Source organism: Oryctolagus cuniculus, chromosome 19 (assembly GCF_964237555.1).
Source record: "Oryctolagus cuniculus chromosome 19, mOryCun1.1, whole genome shotgun sequence".
Lineage (NCBI taxonomy): Eukaryota > Metazoa > Chordata > Mammalia > Lagomorpha > Leporidae > Oryctolagus > Oryctolagus cuniculus.
Genome location: NC_091450.1, coordinates 24,540,707 through 24,556,770, shown reverse-complemented (window position 1 = coordinate 24,556,770; position 16,064 = coordinate 24,540,707). Strand labels below are relative to the sequence as shown.

Below are 16,064 nucleotides of genomic sequence, written 5' to 3'. Positions count from 1 at the left end.
AGAAGAAAACTAGAGCTGCTGTGCTGTGTTGTGGTGATGCTCTGTGGTTTGCAGAGAGCACTCTTCTTTATTTTTTGTTTTTAAGGATTTATTTATTGGGGGGAGAGAGAGAGAGAGAGACCAACCTTCTGCTAGTTTACTCTCCAAATGGCTGCAGTAGCTGAGGTTGAGCCGAGCCAAAGACCAGAACCAGGAACTCCATCCAGGTCTCCTACACGAGTGTCAGGAACTCAAGTACTCGAGCCATCATCTGCTGCCTTCCCAGGTGCATTAGCAGGGAGCTGGATTGGAAAGGGGAGTAGCCAGGACTTGAACCCCTGCTCTGGTACGGGATGTGGGTGTCCCATGTGTGGTAACCTGCTGTGACCCAACACTTGCCCCAGAGTGCAGTCTTAGCAACCCCTGCCATCCTATTGAGATGACTAGTCAGGGCTGTACTCTTCTCACTTAGTAAGCACAAAAACCGAAGCTCAATGCAGAGTTCCCAACCAGCAAGCTGCAGAGCTGGGAATTGAGTTTAAGTCTTTGGATTCCAAATCTGGACTCCAGCTGTTGTCCACCCCCCTCCTTTTTTTTTTAAATTTCAAAAATTCATTTATTTAACAGGCAGTGACATAGAAATCTCCCATTCCCTGGTTCAGTTCCCCAAAGCCTACAACGACTGGGGTTGGCCTGGGTTGAAGCTAGGAGCTGGGAGCCTGTAGGTGGTGGCAGAGACCTGAGCACTTGAGTCCTCCCAGGCTGTACCTTCGCAGGAAGCTGGAATCTTGGGAGCTGAGCCGGGACTCAGACCCAGGCACTAGGATATGGGATGTGGGCATGCCTAGAGGATGCTGTGTCAAACATTTGTCCCAGAGTTTTATTCTTAACTGTGGCTAGATGTGTATCATAGTGAAGCTACCACTTGTCCGTATTTTCAAGCTTCCAATCCAGGGGCACGCACCACGTTCCCAGTGCCGTGCAGCCATCACCACCACCCGTCTTCAGAACTCCGTTAGCAAAACTGAAACATGAAACTGCAGCCCTCGCCTTCAATGCTCTCCCTAAGCACCTTGCTGTTTCTTTTTTGAAAAATCAGGTGAGAGCAGTGTGCTAGTCATTGAATTGAAATCTGCCTTGCCTGGTGGTCTGGCCCTGTGGACAGGTCCAGTGGGCCCACAGGGCTCCTCTTGCATTTTGCCATCCTGGTGGTGACCATTTGCCAAGGGCCTCCTCTCTGCTCGGTGGTTGGCACTGGATGGGATCCTTAGCCCAGAGCTTCCTGGGGGTTCTCATTGCTCCCCAGTTCTCCTTGCGAAGAAGCCGAGTCTCTGGGAGGTTAAGCAGATTTTTTTTCCCCCAAAGATTTATTTATTTTATTTGAAAGGCAGAGTTACAGAGAGGCAGAGGCAGAGAGAGAGAGAAGTCTTCCATCCAGTGGTTTACTCCCCAAACGGCTGTAGCAGCTAGAGCTGGGGCTGATCCAAAGACAGGAGCCAGCGGCTTCTTCCAGGTCTGCCATGCAGGTGCAGGGACCCAAGGACTTGGGCCATCTTCCACTGCTTTCCCAGACCATAGCAGAGAGCTGGATCAGAACTGGAGCAGCCAGGACTTGAACCGACGCCCATGTGGGATGCCGGCACTGCAAGCGATGGCTTTATCTGCTATGCCACAGCACTGGCCCTGGTTATGCAGCTTGTTTAAGGCCCTGTCGGTAAAGGAGGAGAGAACGGAGACAGGCCCAGGTCTGCTGGGTACAGAGCCACAGCTTTCAACTCTTGCCCAGGGAGATGGCTTTGTGTTTGAAGCCTGCGTCTCCTGGCCCGAGTGCTGGTAGGGACAGGCTGGTGAGTGGTTTCTCCCTCTCCTCTCTTGATCTGCGTGTCCAGTACTAACTGCCTGAGGAAGATTTGCTGGGGCACCTGGCATTAGACATTTACTTGATGTGGGAATAATGCATCTCTCCTTGCTTCTCCTGTCTTCCTCATTCCCTCTCCTCTCTTTTTGCTTCATTGCTTTCACGACAAGTTTATTGGGCTCTTGCCCGAGGCCAGGCCCCATGAGGAATGCAGAGGGGGCACCCTAGTGCTCGCAGCCCAGCGGGGAGACAGGTGGGCCATCACCGCGCATGTATTCCCTGATTTGGGGCTGAGGAGGGTCCAGGGAGCACCATGGACAGCACTTAGCCCATTGTGGATATAGCTGGGGCCTCCGGGAAGGTGGAGAAAATGCTGTCTGGTCGGAGGGAGAAGACTGAGTGGGGATTAGGGGTTCTCCAGGAGAGGAGAGGGAGTGGGGTGGCCACAGCTTTCTGAAGGGCCCTTAAGAGCTCGCCCACCCTCTAATCAGAAGTTTGGTTTGCTGTAATTGCACACAGGCACAAAACCAGGCAGTCCCAAGACAAGCCTAGGAGCTGCTTCCACAGTGCCGCAGGAATGAGCCCAAGGCAAAGCTGACAGTGGGTGAGGAGCGGGGCAGCTCCCATGAGCTGTGCGTTCACAAGGCCAGCTCCGGATTAAGCCTGGGCCCCTGAGGGTGAGGACGACTGGCTTCCTGCGTGTTCTGCTGTACTCCAGCGAGGCTAGGGTGTGTTCATTGCATTCCAGTGCTCCTCCTACTGCCATCCAGAATCTCTTCTGACATCCTTGTTCTTTTCAGAATCTAATTTATTTGATTTATTTTTTGAAAGGCAAAGAGATACCTTCCATCTGCTGGTTCACTCTCCAAATACCCCCAACAGCTAGAGCTATGGCAGGGTAAAACCAGGAGTTTGGAAGTTATTTTAGGCTCTCATATGGACGGCAGGAACCCAAGTACTGAGTCTGCTGCCTCCCAGGGTGTGCACTAACAGGAAGTTAGATCAGAAGTGGCGCCCAGGGACTCCACTGTGGAATGCGGGCACCCCTAGTCATGTCTTAGCTGCCGTGCCACAATGCCCACCCCTGACATTCATATTTGAACTAATGGAACCTTTAGTGTTGGTCAGAGATAAAGGCAGTGGAAGTGTTACTAAACCTCTCAAGGGCATTGTTCCTCCTTGGCTCTGGGTGTGTCATAAAGTCTGCTGCGGGTGTCTGGGTCAGCCCAGGTGCGTGCTGCAAGGTGGAGGCAGTTTGAAGTCCTTTTCCGAATTGTTAGAAGATTTAAGGGACCAACTCTGAGCAAAGCCCAAATGAGCCTTTTTATTATTCCTGAACTCAGCAAGCTCCCCTCATCCATGAAAAAGTGCGTTGACTTTCCGACACCCGGCTGCACAGCAACTTGGCGGCCATCTTCGTCGTAGTTAACTTTCGCAGTGATGCACTGGGGCTCATAAAGAGGCCCTCCTGTTAGCCAAGCAGTTAGACAGCCCTCGAACTCTGTGTTTTACCCTGGGCAACCAGCCAGCATCCAGCCCTCCTCCTCCAGCCTCCTCACAAGGGCCGACTTCATCCAGGGTACCAAGTCCCTTGCATAAAAATGACTTCCCTGCTGTCCCACTCCTTCCTCCCGATTAATCCTGGTGATGATTAATCTCTTTGTGCTTACGTTGTCTGAAGAATGGTCTTATCCAACGCTCTGGAGATTTGCAAAGTGCTGTATGTGTTCGATGTCAATATGCAGCCACCCAGAAGGGTGCAGAATAAAATGAATTAATACCGTCTGAGAGATTGAGACGTTGTAACCCGCAGAGGCCCAGAGGTGAGGTGTGTGCTGGCAGGAAGCGTGAATCACCGCCCCACAGCTCAGGGGCTTCTCATGGTTTTTTAATGGCCCCATGAAAATGAATGTGCACCATTAAGGTAAACTCTTTAAAAATTAAGGCTTTTGTAATTCTGTGAGTCTAAAAGGGAGGAATGGAGGGAGGGAGAGGGAGAGAAAGGAATCTGGACTGTGTGAGGGGTGGGAGGCAGCTCTCCTGGCTGACTGGGTCAGCACGGAGCTGCGGGTGCTGGGTTTAATTTTGAAAGGGGGGCTGTGGGTTCCAGGGCGTGCTGACTGCCTTGGACTGAGCCTTCAGGTCTTGGCAACTGTTATTTCACACCAGATCCCCTGGTTAGCTGATCCCACCTGCAGGCCGCAGGGTCTGGTTAGAGCCTTTGACTCAGACCTGATATTAGTCTGTCTTTGGATGCTTGCATCAGCTGGGATTAGCGACCAGGACTGTGAGGATGCAGACTCCCCCTGGTGGCTTCTGTGTCACTGTCACCAGGGGGTCCAGGGGGCAGGCTGTTGCTCTTCCTTGCCCTGCTCTGATTCTCCCTGTGGTTGGCAGCAGCTCTGCGAAGCACATTCCTTGCCTTTGTATTCTGTTTACTTTTGGGACCCCTGACCCCCACTCAAATGATCTTTGCCTCCCCGATAGTGCAGTGTGGCCTCTTTTTTTTTTTTTTTTGACAGGTAGAGTTATAGACAGGGAGAGAGAGACAGAGAGAAAGGTCTTCCTTCTGTTGGTTCACCCCCCCAGATGGTTGCTACAGCCGGTGCACTGCGCTGGTCCGATGCCAGGAGCCAGGTGCTTCCTTCTGGTCTCCCTTGCAGGTGCAGGAGCCCAAGCACCTGGGCCATCCTCTACTGCCCTCCTGGGCCACAGCAGAGAGCTGGACTGGAAGAGAAGCCACCAGGACTGGAACCCGGCGCCCAATGGGATGCCAGTGCCACTGGTGGAGGATTAACCGAGTGAGCCACGGCGCCGGCCCACAGTGTGGCCTCTTAGAAGCTGGACGCTGCACACTTGGGTGCCACTCACCTCTGTGGGTGATACTTTCCCCGATCAGCTTCCTGGCATTTCTTGGGATTCTTTTTATAGTAGACAAGGGCTGAAAGTCATACACATAAAAGTGACCAGCTCAATTCAGTCAACATTCATTGAGTGTCCTTCCTGTGTCAGGTCCTGGGAATGAACTGGTGCTCATCTTAAGCAAATTTGTGTGTGGTGGGGAGTAAGTCCTCTAAGCCTCTGCTATTCAGAGTGAGACCGGGGACCAGCTGGCATCGTCTTGTGGGAGCCTCTTAGGCCTCAGAACCTCATGCCCACCTCCACGTCTGCCTCAGAGTCTGCATTTCCCTGGCCCCGGGGTGAGTTGTGCTCATGTGAGTGTGAGAGGAGCGGCTCTAAGTCTCTGTAGGTAGATGGAGGACAGACGGGGACACATGTGGCTCTTGGTCCCCCGCCTGTGCCCATGGCAGACATTACTAGTCAAACAAGATACTTTACTCAAATTCTCAGGGCAGTGTTCCTGGTAGCCACTTGCAGGAGATTAGAGTAGGGTCTGGAGATCAAGATCAGCTGCTGTGGCCTGTGTGGTTTCCTCTTAGCTGGCCAAGAGCAGCCTTGTCACTGCAGTTGCTCTCCCGGACCCCCATGTCCGTCCTCCCCCCGCCAGAGTTTTCTTTTAAGCATACATATGTGATCATATACTTCCTTGCTTCAGACCCGTTAGTGACTTCCCATTGCAGGTAAACCCCATGTTCACCATCATGGCTCGCAAGACCTTGCCTGGCTTGGCCGCTGCCCACCTTGCTAGCCCCGTTTTGGGCCTCTTGTGCTCTGCCCACTGTCCTCTTCCTGCTTTGCCTCATTACAGTCCCTGGCGCGTGCTATGCTCTTGCTACCTTGGGCTGGGACAGACCCGAGTCACCATCTCTTGAGTCTTCCCATCAGGAAGCTGGGCGTAGAGATTTGCTGTGCCTGGGGCCGTGTGGCCCATCAGAGCAGGAGGTCTTCAGTTAAGAGCCCAGGGTGCTGTGTGAGATCCCTCCCCACAGTGAACTACGTGGGGGAGCCTCCCGTGGGTCGCTGATGCTTCCCGTTCCCTGGAAGAACGTCTCCCTGGCTGCTCATCTCTCTTGATCCCCAAATGCCTTGTAGGTCCTCAGTCTTCACGGCTGAACTTGAACCTGTCCCCTCCTTCCAAAGGCTTCCCTGGCCTCCCCACTAACGCCGCCCCGGTTCTGTCCCCTCTTCCAGCATCCCGGTTTGTGTCAATTTCCAGTTAACCTTACCCCACACTGAAAGCACCAGCAAGTGCACGGCACATAGAAGGTGTTCTGGATGCTCCGTGAACAAATGCCGGAAGTAGGAGGACGGCCCTCGGGGTTTAGGCCGTGTTTGGGCCTGAGCACACGTGTGGCCGATCCTCACTCTGCATGGCGAAGCCAAAAACACGAGAGGCGTGGTCTCCCCGAGATCGAGCGGCCAGTTGAACCCAGCAGGGGTTTGGGCCAAAGCATAGATGCTTCTGTTACCTACCCCGTGGACCACAGCAGATGACCCCAAGCATCTTTCCTACCATTTAAAATCTGTAAACATTCTCTTTGAAGGAGGCTATGTTTTTAGATTATCTCATGACCTTCACTTTAATCAAGTGAGATGCTTGGTGCATTCGTTGGAGACCTTCCATCCAGGGGATTTAGGGGGTGGTGGGAGACAGACGGCCTCTACCAGGTGATGTCTTCAGCCACACGGAAAGGGAGGAGCCGCACTGGCTCTGAGGTCGCATCAGCCTGCCGTGTCGGTCGACTTTGCCGGTGCCTGCCATCTCAGGCCCCAGTGCTGGCTGGACCCCTGAGAGAGCAGTGATGCAGCTGCCTGCCTTCTTTCTGGGATGGGGCTCAGCAGACTTGCCCTGGAAATGGTCTCAGCTTTGCTGGCCAAACAGCCGTGGCATTATGTAACCGGCAGCCGTGGCTGTGTGCCTGTGAACCCTGATTTATGAAGCTCGGTGTTGGCTGGATTTGGCCTGAGCGCTCTAGTGTGCGCACCAGTGTTCTAGCATGTCTGATTAAGCAAAGCACACCCATCTTGAGAAGGGAGATAGCTTTCCTCTGCTGTCCACATGGGCTTCCAGACGCCTGGGAAGACACCTTTGTGAGCTGGTCTGAGGCAGGAACCGGTTCTTAAACTTGTCTTAGATTTCTGTTTGGGCAGAGAGTCTGCAACGATTTATCAGTCACAAAAAAATAGCTTTTATTTCCCAAACAGTCATGTTCTCTTTAGCAGTGACCCATCTGCTCAGCCCTCGGCGGTGTGGAGGGCGGATCGTGTGCAGACACAAGCACGGCACGAGGTGGCAGAGTGTCAGCTGGTCCTGTTTCCTGACTGACAGCCTGTTTGGGGAAACACAGCAGTCTGCAGATGGGCTCCTCTGCCTTGCCCAGAGGCTGGGAGGCCCGGTCAGCATTACGGGAAGTTCCAGTTTTCTTGGTGATAGACCAAACAAGGCTGAGCTGGGCACACGCTAGCATTTACAACAAAACAGCAGCTAATAGGAGGTGGTGGGGCTCGCATGTTCCAATTGCTCATCTTTGAGGTATGTCGGAAACAATATGCAAAACCAAATCCAAGTGAGAATTACTCTGTCACCTAGAAGTGATTTGGGCTGCGAGTAACTATTGTGTCTTCTTTTTTTTTTTTTTTATTTTATTTTTTGACAGGCAGAGTGGACAGTGAGAGAGAGAGAGAGACAGAGAGAAAGGTCTTCCTTTGCCGTTGGTTCACCCTCCAATGGCCGCCACGGCCGGCGCGCTGCGGCCGGCGCACCGCGCTGATCCGATGGCAGGAGCCAGGAGCCAGGTGCTTCTCCTGGTCTCCCATGGGGTGCAGGGCCCAAGCACCTGGGCCATCCTCCACTGCACTCCCTGGCCACAGCAGAGGGCTGGCCTGGAAGAGGGGCAACTGGGACAGAATCCGGCGCCCCGACTGGGACTAGAACCCGGTGTGCCGGCGCCGCTAGGCGGAGGATTAGCCTAGTGAGCCGCAGCGCCAGCCTACTATTGTGTCTTCTTAAAAAAAATAGTTTTTTGAAGGACAGAAGAGGTTCTCATCTGCTGTTTCACTCGTGGAAGTTAGGAGTTCGGAACCCGATCAAGGTCTTGGATGTCGGTGGTGGAAACTCAATTACTTAGGCATCACCACCGCCTCCCAGGGTCTACATTAGCAGGAAGCTGGAGTCAGGAACCAGAGCTGGGCATTGAATGCGGGCATTTCGATGTGGAACACAGGTGTCTTAACTGCTAGGCCAAATGTCTGTCCCCGGTTGTGACTTTTAGGAATGAGAGTTGGGGGCTGGCATTATGGTGCAATGGGTTACAGCCACGACCTCCAGCACTGGCTTCCCATGTGGGCACTGGTTTGAGCCCTGGGTGCTCCACTTTCAGTCCAGCTCCATGCCAGTGCACCTAGGAAAGCAGTGGGGAAAGGCCCAAGTCCTTGGGCCCCTGTACCCACGTGGAGACCGGGAAGAAGCTCCTGGCTTTGGCCTCGCCTAGCCCAGCCATTGCAGCCATTTGGGGAGTGAACAAGAGGATGGAAGACCTCTCTCTCTCTCTCTCTGTCTCTCTGTCTCTGTCTCTGTCTCTCTCTCTTTCCTCTCTCAATAACTTTGACTTTCAAATAACTAAATCTTTAAAAAGAATAAGAGTTTATTTCTTCCATATCAAGTCATTTAAAGGCTAAACTGGCTGATGAAGAAAGTGAGGCACAGGTTGACTAGCAAGGTACATTCCAGAGCTTATTCATTCAACAGAAATCAGGGAGGCCAAACTTCCGCCAGAAGCCTTGTGCCCTGTGCGGATGCCTTTGTGAAGGCAAAGCCGAGCTCCTGCTGTGCACACGGCGTTGTGCCTTGCTTTCCCCCGTATTTGTCATGCAGTGTTCTGTGTTGCTGAGTTGCACCAAGTGCACGATTTTCCATCTGGAGGACAGACTTGAGTTCTGTTAGCCCATGTCCCGTGGCTGGACTTCTTCCTAACTCTCACTTTATTGAAAAGTGCTTCGGGGGATGTGTTTTGTACACAGAATTTCCCATGTTTTTCACGATTCGGGGGATGTGACCCTTAAGTGGAATTACTGGATGAAGTCCTAAGGTTTCCCTGGCATGTGTTATGGGTTCTGTGTTGCTCCTGGAAAGATTGTGCCCATGTGAGAGTGTCACCAGCACCCCGGGGTGGTGACCAGTGAAATGCCAGCAGACAGAAGCCCGGCAGAGTGTTTGCATTTCTTGAGTTGCTATGGAGATGAGATGCTTTTTCTCTATGCTTATGAATCAGATTTCTTTTTGGTGAATTATCGGCTCATATCCTGGGTATGTGCATTTTAAAGGTTTTTCCTGTGGATTCTGAAAGGGCGTACCTGTCCAGGTATGGTATTAGCAGCTGGTCAGGCAGAGGCACGGGGCAGGTGTATGGAACACTTTGTTGGAAGGTGCTCTAAAGGGCTTATGGTCCTTAAGGGGAGAAAGCACCCGTGAGCCATGTTGAGCTTCCCGGTCTGTGTGTCCTGTGCTGTAATTACTTTGGTTGTAGATGTGGGTTAGGAGCTTGGACCCTGGGCTTGTGTTGCCTTTGGTAAACAGAAGAACAGCATTGGTTGTTAACTTCCCAGTGAGCTTCGCAGTGGGGTAGTGGAACGCTTGGCTACTGAGAGTGACGTTGTCCCTGGAGTTACAAGGGTGATGCTGAGTTACTGTACGGGGTCCATTACTGTAAAAGGGGAGGCCCGGAGTAGGCATTGTGAGGTTCTGGGTGAAGCCCCTGCTGATGACTCTGGCATCCCTACTGGAGTGAAGGTTTGAGTCTCGGCTGCTTGGCTTCCCACCCAGCTTCCTGCTAACGCACCTGGGAAGGCAGTGGAAGGTGGTGCAAGTGCTTGGGCCCCAGCCACTCACATAGGATCCCAGGTGGAGCTCCTGGCTCCTGGCTTCATTCTGGCTCAGACCTGGCTGTTGGAGCCATTTGAGGAATGAGCCAGCAGATGGAAGATTGATCTCTCTCTCTCCATCTCAAATAAACCTTTAAAAAAAAAAAAAAAAAAAAAAAAAAAAAAAAAAAAAAAGAATCCAGGTTTCTTGGCAGCCTGTACACAGGCAGTTCTTGTGGCGGGCAGTGGTTTGTGAGCACTTGTTCTGGGTGTACGTTAGACTTCTGGGTGTGGGCGGCTCCAGGTCAGGCTGGCTGGCCTGAGGATTCTGGCTGTACCCTCTCCTAAGCTACGTGCCTTGAGCAAGCCATGTCTCTGAACTTTACGTTTTCATCTGCAGAATGGGTGTGGTGAGAACTGTGCTTTGGAACAGTCAAATGAGATGGAGCGGCCAGGCCCAGGGTCTGTGGCTCGGGAGGGACCATGGAGCAAACGTCCTCCTCCTTGTTCCTGACTCACGCGGTCGTCCCTGGAGCTTACAGAGTGCTCGCCTCTCGGCTGCCCGTCGCAGTCTCTCACCTCTCTGGCCTATGCAGCCTGCGGATCGAGCCATCTGCTTGTGTCACTGCTTCAGATCCTTCGCTGGCCCTTAGGCATCGGCCTGCGGGCCTCCCTGGCCTTGTCCCCTTGCTTGTCCCCAGCGCCCCCCTCCCCTTCCCTTTTCACTCTGGCCACACAGACTGTATCCCTGCTCTCCGTAAGGCGGTCACACTTGACAGCTTCCTTGCCTGAACCCTCAGGATACAAAAGAGCCAACTCCTTCCTGGGTGACTGGTTCCATCCTGTCTCTGCCCGCAGTTGTGGGTTGTTGGACACCCTTAGGGCACTGCACTTAGGTCATCCTTTATATTGACGTAAATAATTGTATACCCCGTTTCTCTCTTCCCCACTCTGGTGGGAGACCTGCTGTTGGTTTCTTTTCTTCCATGAGTGTGTGGTGTGGACTGCATTGAGGGAGGCTGCGCACACTGTGAACTCCTTCGTGGATGTGCCCAGAGTGTCCTACAGTGCCCGCGCTTCCGGCTCGCTGGGCACGGGTCTCTCCCCCAGGCCTGCAGTACTCAATCTGAAATTCGGTGAGGGAGTTGCAATGATAATGTTTGCACATTTGGAAGCCGGTTTTTGGCATGTGGCTGGGAGCAGTGCAGGCAGCTGTCCCGTGCCCTGCTGCAGGAGTCTGTCGCGAGCTTTGTTATGCGAATTGTGGCTTCTGTCCTTTCCGACAGTGACATGTTTCACCCCCACCACGCTGGGAGCTCCTTCAGGGTTCCAGCTTCTGATTCAGTGGCAAGCCTCGGAATGACACAGAGGAAACAAATGGAAACAATTCTGGGCCCGAACAGATTTGCACTGCACATTTCTTTCATTGAAAGGAAAATTGATCAGTGTTTTGAGCTGAAAACTTAATCACAATAAAAGGTAGAGGGCAACATAGATTGTAAATTTGATCTGTGTCTGTGTGTGAGTTTGGAATCTACATTCTGACTTAGAATCACAGTTCTTTTCGGCAGTGTGGAGAGACCTTAAGGGACAGCATAGGAGCCAGTGAAGACGCAGAAATAAAGAACAATTTCGGGTTATTGGAGAAGAATTTCCTGCTTCCGTAGGACTTGATTCTGCCTGGGAGGGGAGGGGGGATATGTCATTTAACATCTGGTCTCCTTCTCTCACTATTTGCTGCCTCTGGTCGTGTTAGATAACTGAGAGCTACTTTCCATGTTTCTTTCCCAGTACTGAGCTTTTGATTTCATGTTTGGGGTTTTCCTACCCCAGTCTGACCCAAATCTCATTCAGTAAACACCCGTCCATGGTGCTCTGGCGGTCACCGCATCTGGCTGGTGGAGTCGGAAGGCTGGGTTAGAGAAAGGGAGGCATCCGTGGTGGTCTCGAAGGCTTCTCCTGAACGCTGGTGCCCAGGGCTGGGGGGGCTTGGGCTGTGGGTGAAGGCCCCGGTTTCAGTGGTGCTCAGAGACGTGGCCTCTCCTGCAGCTCCATCTCCCAGACATCTTGTTATCCTCCGTACCTCGGCACTGCTGACCTCCTGGGGGTTATCCAGGGATCCTGTTGGCCACAGTGGCTGATGCATTCAAGCCCTTTTCACAGAACACCTGAAGACATGGTTCAGGTGTTACCTGCACTGGAACACTTTCAGGAACCAGGGGACTTCCTGCACACCAGGGCCCTCGATGAGCACTCGCACCCTTAGGGCCTTGTGCTTGACAGAACAGCTGTCCTCTGCGGGGTGCCTGTGCAGTCAGAGCTGGTGAGTAACTGCCCAGTTATCAGGGCCCTGGTCTGCTCTGCCCTCCTTAGCCTGTGGCCTTCACCCTTAGGTTGGTCTAGAATGGCTGCTGCAGCCCCAGCCATCATGTCTGCATTCCAGAGAGGAAACAGAGGTAGGAGAAAAGGATTCACGCCTGCCATCCGTCCTTCCTTTAACGACTGTCTTAGGAATCCCTCTGACAATCTGTGTCTGCATCTTACTGGTCAGGACTTAGCTGGAGTTGGGAAATAGGCCTTTGAGGTCGGCACTCAGCCTTCCTGAGTAAAACTGAGACCTTGCCATGAGGAGGAAGGAAGGGATGGCTGCCCGGCAGGCCGCTGTGTGTAGAGGTTGTGCTGGGAGCAGCAGTGTCCCAGAGTTGTTTCTGGCGCTGGAAGGTACACCATGCGATTATTTGCTATAGAGAGCCCTTACCCACCACACAGCTGCAGCCAAACACTGTGTGGAGTATCCCTCCCAGTTTTTTCTTAAAGACTCATTTTATTTATCTGCAAAGCAGATTGACAGAGAAAGAGGAAGAAATAGACAGAAAGAGATCTTCGTTCACTGGTTCACTCCCCAGATGGCTGGGCCAGGCTGAAGCCAGGAGCCAAGAGCTCCATCTGGGTCTCCCACGTGGGTGGCAGGGGCCCAGGGACTTGGGCCATCTCCTGCTGCTTCCCAGGCAGATTAGCAGGGAGCTGGACGGGAGGCGGAGTAGCTGTGACTCAAGCTGGTGCTCCCGTGGGATGCTGGTGTTGTGGCACAGTGGGTTAATAACGCCACCTCCTGCTAGACCAGCCCCGTCTAGCTCAGTTCTAGAGGCCTGCTGATTCCCCGCATTTCCATCTGTCATCAGCCGTCACCAAGTTGGGCTCCCACCAACCTCACATACCGAGGCTCATCACACTCGGATGCAGGCACGCAAAGATGGGTTCAGGAATCGCACATGCTAGGCCGTTGTGGACGAGGGGCTCTCAGCACCTCTTTTTTTTTTTTTTTTTTTTTTTTTGACAGGCAGAGTGGACAGTGAGAGAGAGAGACAGAGAGAAAGGTCTTCCTTTGCCGTTGGTTCACCCTCCAATGGCCGCCATGGCCGACGCACCGCGGCCAGCGTACCGCGCTGATCCGATGGCAGGAGCCAGGTGCTTCTCCTGGTCTCCCATGGGGTGCAGGGCCCAAGCACTTGGGCCATCCTCCACTGCCCTCCCTGGCCACAGCAGAGAGCTGACCTGGAAGAGGGGCAACCGGGACAGAATCCGGCGCCCCGACCGGGACTAGAACCTGGTGTGCTGGCGCCGCAAGGCGGAGGATTAGCCAAGTGAGCCGTGGTGCCGGCTTCTCAGCATCTCTTGTAAGGCAGCCTTAGTGTCCAGCACAGCTCCAACAGCAGGGCCTTCCTCAGCCATGGCGGTGGCTCCCGCGAAGCCGAATCGCGGATGCACCTGGGCCTCTGTACAACTCCGTGGTGGCAGGGAAAGCCCCTACTGACTTTTCTTAAGGCAAACAAACCAACCTCTTTTTCACTTGCTCATGTTCAAAATGAGCTTTAGAAATTGGTCAGATTGAAAAAACAATTAACTGGGATTCCAGCGTCAGGTTCATGAGTGACCCAGGTGTCTTGTCAGTAGGTTAATGACTGCTGAGCACTGGCCTGGGGGACATTTCAGGTTCCCCGTAAATAGAGAGGACAGCGGCTCAACATGGAGGCAAGAGGCACTGAACACTGCTGTTACTGTTTTATATTAAAAGGGACTTTATTAGATGATTTGTCAAAACGTATGTCTTGGTCATGCAATGGCTTGATCCAGGATTTGGTGTTAGCAGAACCCCGTCTGTCTCTGCTTGCCTCCCTCCCTCTCTCTCTCTCTCTCTCTCTCTCTCTCTCCAATCATTTCCCCAGCTCACACGTCTGCTCTCCATATTGGCTCCATCATCAGACAGTTCTGTTTCCCCTCACAGCTAGAAGATGATTGCAGCAGCTCTGGGATTTGGATCCTTCCTGGTTCAAGTTCAGTGTGGAAGAGCTCCTGCCTTTGTGCCGGGAGACAGTGCCCACGTTCACGGAGCAGCACTGCCCCCAGCGTGCCTCCTAAGGACCAGTAGCTGGCTGGGAAGTGCCGGCTGTGACTGGCCTGCCATGTGCTGTCCCTCTGCTGGACCGCACTTGGGGGGGTCAGGAGAACAGGGAAGTTGGTTCACAGCCTTGAACCCTGCTCTTTTGACTTCCTGGTAGGAGGAGGAAGTTACAAATGCCTTGATTTTGTTATTTAATTAAGAAAGGGGGGCCGGTGCCGTGGCTCACTAGACTAATCCTCCACCTGCAGCGCCAGCACACCGGGTTCTAGTCCCGGTCGGGGCACCAGATTCTGTCCTGGTTGCTCCTCTTCCAGTCCAGCTCTCTGCTGTGGCCCGGGAGTGCAGTGGAGGATGGCCCAAGTGCTTGGGCCCTGCACCCCATGGGAGACCAGGAGGAAGCACCTGGCTCCTGGCTTTGGATCTGTGCAGCGCACCGGCTGCAACACACCTGCTGTAGCGGCCACTTGCGGGGTGAACCAATGGAAAAAGGAAGACCTTTCTCTCTGTCTCTCTCTCACTGTCTAACTCTGCCTGTCAAAAAAAAAAAAAAAAAAAAAAAAAAAAGAAGAAAAAAAAGAAAGGGGAGTTACTTTCAATCTGGTCTCAAGTCCTGCGTGTATTTATGCTTCTGGTCCCTGTCTTTTACGTTGAAAGTGGCCTTCTCTTTCCTCCATCAGTAATCAGAGAAGCACAAATCTGCTGTCTCCGAGAAGAGCATGGATCCCAGGCGTTCTGTTCTCTCTGATGTAGCTGGATGTTGTCACTGCCAGTGACTCCGATCACATGCAGCTCAACAGGAAATGAAGATGTTGTCTCAACCTGTGGGCCTCCTCCCCAGCGGGGAAAAGTGGGCGCGTGTCGGTGTCGGTGTGTAAATGGTCCTGCAGCCTTGGCTGTGGACAGCAGGAAATCGCCTGAGGGCCTCTTTGACTAATAATGCGTGCAGGAGAAGCAGAACTGTGTGGGTAGAAGAAGGCAGTAAGTACTCGTTAGCACAGTAGGACTAATATAAATATCTCCAGTTATCAATAGCAATTACTCTTTATTGTTTTCTTAGCATTTGTGTTTTCCAACACATAGTTCTGTGAATTTGGGTGGCATTTTGTGTTCCTCTGAGAGGGCTTGCCAGGCTACAAAAGAGCAATCCATTAGTGGCCTTCTGAGATGCCTCTTATGTGTGCAGGTGTTCAGTATCTTACGGAGGCCCTTCTTTGTGGCCCAGATACCTGTTGTGGCCCAGACTTGTGGCCTAGATTCAGGTTGAACAGTTTTGTGGTTGGGTTTCAGGTACACCCTGTTAGAAGATTCTACAGCCTCAATGGCCAGTGTGGCCCTGCCCTCCTGGGACTTGGCGGCCTTGTTCTGCAACCAGGAGCACTGGCTGGTCCCTGGGCTTAAACAGAAGGACCATCTGTGGCACCTGCATCAGAGCCTTGGGGATTAAATAGAATAATAACCATTAAAACTTTGTATGGCCGTGTAAGTCCTTTGGGCATACTGGTCACCATTATCTAGTATCATGGAGTCCTTTGTGGCTTTGGTGTAGGGGTTAGGATCTTACCGGTGTGAGTGAGGAGATTCCCCAGTAGTCAGAATGACTCTGGAAAACCCCTCAGAATGCACCTTTTGTAGTTGTCCCTTCTCGTAGCCATGGAATAGATTGTTTTTGGTGTTGGGTTCGGATGAAGTGGTTGGCAGGTGTTTAATAGCTAGGTTCTTTTACACTTCATAGCTTTCCCGGTCTCCCTCTGTCTCTGTCTCTCAAGTCCTGCAGCTTCTTGTGGTTCAGCAGGGTCTCGTCCGTGCAGGGCACATGGCTGTGAGGTGTGGGGAGTGGCAGCTCCCATGTCCTTGCTGCAGAGGTCCAGGCACAGGCTGCGTGACGGAGCTGTGGGGTGACGCTTAGTGTCGATGCGGTTTTCCCTCTGTCCCTCTGTATCTCTCAGAGCAGCTCCGTCGTCTCGGTCATGCACACACCCATCTGTGCCTGCTGTTGAAGGTCAGGATTAAATGTTTACCCAATGGCATCCTAGGGGTGTGTCAGATGCTCCCTGCCCTACCCAG

At 52.8% G+C, this 16,064-nt stretch overlaps 1 protein-coding gene across 2 annotated transcripts in view; it reads left to right on the top strand.

Moving 5' to 3' along the window:
• SNX29 (sorting nexin 29) overlaps positions 1-16,064 on the top strand; it is a 478,886-nt gene that overhangs the window by 229,970 nt on the left and 232,852 nt on the right. The gene's annotated exons all lie outside the window — the stretch shown is intronic.